Consider the following 4,103-nt stretch of genomic DNA (forward strand, 5'->3'; position numbering starts at 1 on the left):
CTCCGGTGAGCTCCGTGGTGCTGGGGGCAGCCACGACCTCTGCATGCCCTCCGGTGAGCTCCGTGGTGCTGGGGGCAGCCACGACCTCTGCATGCCCTCCGGTGAGCTCCGTGGTGCTGGGGGCACAGCTGGAATGCTCCGTGGCCGATGCAGCCGTGACCACGGAGGGCGGGGAGAAGACCATCAGCAAGGAGCAGGAGGAGGGCGTGAGGCCGGCTCTGAGGGCCTTGGCCCGCCCCGGCAGGGAGGCCTGAAGGCGTGAGAGCAGAGCCTGTCCTCCGAGCGGCCACCAGGGGGTGCTGTGCAGGGGCAGCCGAAAGTCTTCAGTTCTCTTGATTTTGATCAGAAGTTTCTAGTTGGACAAAACAAGGTAGGGGGTGGGGTGGGGCGGCGACAAGCTTGCCATGCACTTGCTGCATTCATTGAGGGTACAAACGAATGAACTTAGTGTTCTTTTAAGCGCGTAAATATCTAGACTCGTCTTTAAAAACGCCAGCCTTGAGTCACAGTCGTCTGACGTACCAAGTGGCCATATGAAAAGCTGAGCACACCCAGCTCTGCACTCCAGAGCGAGATAGACTCTCTGGAAAAGGAACTGGGAAAAGCACAAATCAGATGTGCCAAACAAGGGAAAATGATGACAGAGGGCATTAGAAGGACACGGTCGTTGAAGATGAATCAGATTCCAGACCCGACCCAGGGGAGAGCGAGCACGCCCACGCTGCCCGTCATCAGCGCCCAGTCTTGTGCTGAAAGGAGAGCGTCAGCCCGTGAGTGCATGGGGTGCACCCGTGTCTTCCAACCTGAGGTCCTTGAAGCACCCCCTCGTCGCCCTCTCCACTCAGGGGCACGTGTGGGCACCATCGAAACTGCTTCTGGCCGAGTGGTCCTGGCTGGCTCATCCTATAAGAATAAGGGGGCTGTCCATCCTCTAAGGGGTTTCCTCGTGACCGAGTTATTCCTCCTGCTCACGCAGCCTGAAAGGGAAAGTGGATTCCTCTTAGACTTGTCTCCACCTTCAAATAAGTCGACCATCCAGAAACCCCACAAAAATCTTGATTTTCTTTTCCTCTTCAAAAGTAATTTTGCATTCACCTGTTTTCTGATTCAGTTCAAGAAACTAAATAAGAATCATTATACCCTTGATCAGCCTATCCTGGGGTGTTAGACATCTCACAGTGGTTTGTGAATATGGAGACTGGGATCACTATGAGCACAGGATCTCCATGTTAGAGTGCTCTCTAGACAATAAGCTATTTTATTTTAGACAATTATTCTCTAAATATAAACAAAATTTACAATAGTCCGTGGGTGTGCAAACATTTTAAATTTAAATAATTTTTAAACCAAGTACGAAACTGTTTACTACAGTTAAAGAGAAATGTGAAACTCACTTGATACGTATTTAAATAATTGCTTAACATGTTTGTGTAATAATTTATTTTTAACTTGTTAAAACGATAAGAAAATGAATCAAAATCACTTTATAAGTACTAATGTTTTCTTGTCAATAGTCCAAGAATTTTAGGTGAGACACAGTAATTTCACAACGAGAAATAATTTTGGAGACTGAGATAGGGTTGCAGGTGACTGGACCCTCTCAGGAAATTCTTAGTTACATTCTCATGTTCAAGTTTCTTGAGAAACTTAAGTGACTAAGGCCACTGCTGCTGCTACTGCTAAGTCGCTGCAGTCGTGTCCGACTCTGTGCAACCCCCTAGATGGCAGCCCACCAGGCTCCCCCGTCCCTGGGATTCTCCAGGCAAGAACACTGGAGTGGGTTGCCATTTCCTTCTTCAGTTCATGAAAAGTGAAAAGTGAAAGTGAAGTCGCTCAGTCATGTCCGACTCAGCGACCCCATGGACTGCAGTCTACCAGGCTCCTCCCTCCACGGGATTTTCCAGGCAAGAGTACTGGAGTGGAGTGCCATTGCCTTCTCCGAACTAAGGCCACAGGAACAGATACAATAACCTCTGAAGAGTTTCTGTTAGTCCTTTTCTGTTAGATAATCGTGCAAAACAAACCTAGTGGTGAACTCTCAGCTTTGTCCTCCAGGGGGCGGAATGTCATCACAGCACACCCACCGCTGACCACTGAGAGGTCTGAGCACTGGGCCTTTCTGCTTCAGTCAAGCACAGTTCCCATTACTAGGGGAGCTGCAATATCCATAAAATTAACTGTGCCTGTGAAATAGCTCAGTCAAGGTTTCCTCTGACCTCACCTCCTTCTCCTCATCTCGTAGACCTGCCTTCCAGGTCTCAGGTTAGAAGCGTCTTTCTCCAGGGTCTTCCTCCTGCTCTAACCTCTTCCTGGAGCGACAATGACTCCTAGTTCTGGTCTCTTCTCACCACCTCTTCTTGAGGCGGTTCCTGGTGTCTCCTCTCTTCCCAACTTACTTTCTTTTGCATCCAGCATCTGTTGCCGTCAGAAATGATCCTGGTTAGGAATGGAGCGGTGTATCACGGGAACAAAGCTCCAACCAGATCCAGAACGGCACCCGGATCGCAGTACATGCTCAGTAAGTGTTGCTGGGCAGATGCATGAACAAGTGAATGGAGGTTCTATCCCAGAACAAAGCCGGCTGTGTGGGCAGGTGATGTAATGCCGACTTGTAAAGTTTCTCAGTCAGTGGTAAAAGGGACCAAAGGCTAATCAGATGGAAAGGATAGAATGGCGTTAGTTTAAATGGAAGTGGAGCCTTTGCAGCAACATGGATGAACCTGGACATGATCGTACTAAGTAACCTAAGTCAGGCAAAGACAAGTATCATACGATATCACTTATATGTGGAACCCAAAACTGTAATACAAATGACCATATTTGCTGAATAGGAACAAACTCACAGACACAGAAAAATGAACTTCTGGTTACCAAAGGGGAAGGGAGTGTGTGTGTGTTAGTTGCTCAGTCGTGTCCAACTCTTTACGACCCCGTGGACTGTAGCCCACCAGGCTCCTCTATCCATGGAATTCTCCAGGCAAGAATACTGGAGTGGATTGCCATTTCCTTCTCCAGGGGACCTTCCCAACTCAGAGATCGAACCCAGGTCTCCCGCATTGCAGGCAGATGCTTTACCATCTGAGCTACTAGAGAAGCCCCAAAGGGGAAGGAAGGGGATGGATAAATTAGGAATTTGGGATTAATATATACACACTACATTGTAAAAATGGATAAAGAGTAAGGACCTACTGTGTGGCACAGAGAACTATAGTCAATATTTTGTAATAACCTTTAAGGGAAAATGAAGGGCTTCCCTGATGGCTCAGACGGTAAAGAATCTGTCTGCCAATGCTTGTCAATGCAGGAGACCTGGGTTCAATCCCTGGGTCGGGAAGATCTCCTGGAGAAGGAAATGGCAACCCACTCCAGTACTCTTGCCTTGAAAATCCCATGGACGCAGGAGCCTGAATCATTTTGCTGCGTACCTGAAACTAACACTGTAAATCAACTATACTTTAATAAAGGAGAAATCAACTTTTAAAAGGAGTAATTAAAAAAATCAATAGAAGTGGAGCCTAAAGAAGACAAATTCCAGTCCCAGGATGAACCACTACTACACAAGAGCAAAAATGATGCAGACGGCTGACGTGCTGCAGACGCTGTCGTCAGGATTTGAGTGGGCGACTGACAAGTCTCGTCATCACTCTGAGGGCAGGATGCCAGTAAAGCATGGTTAGCTGGTCGTAGCCATGACCCCACGCACAGAGGTCTCTCGACGTGTGCGGCGGGCTCTGCCTTTGGTGAGCTTGTCTCATTCTCTCACAGACAGCTTCAATGGAGGCTTAGAAGGACACAGACAATCAACTTGCCAAACACAAGTCTGTTGCAGGGGATGAGCGCACTGAGATTCAGAAGAGCTCTACCAGCTGAAAGGTCGTGTCAAACCAACGTGAAGGATGTCATAAAGAGAGTGACCTTTTCAGTTTAGATGTTAAGGAGTCCGTTTTGCAAATATCATGAGTGAGACACCTATTGGAGGAGCAGTTCATGTGGGGGGAAAAAGCCTGTAATTTCAACGGACCACAAACCCCATATTCACAGATAGGGTTGGGAAGATCTGAGTATTAGTAGAAGCAGATGGTCCACCTTCAACGAGAGGGGAG

Source organism: Bison bison, unplaced genomic scaffold (genome assembly GCF_000754665.1).
Source record: "Bison bison bison isolate TAMUID 2011002044 unplaced genomic scaffold, Bison_UMD1.0 scf7180017864321, whole genome shotgun sequence".
Classification (NCBI taxonomy): Eukaryota; Metazoa; Chordata; class Mammalia; order Artiodactyla; family Bovidae; genus Bison; species Bison bison.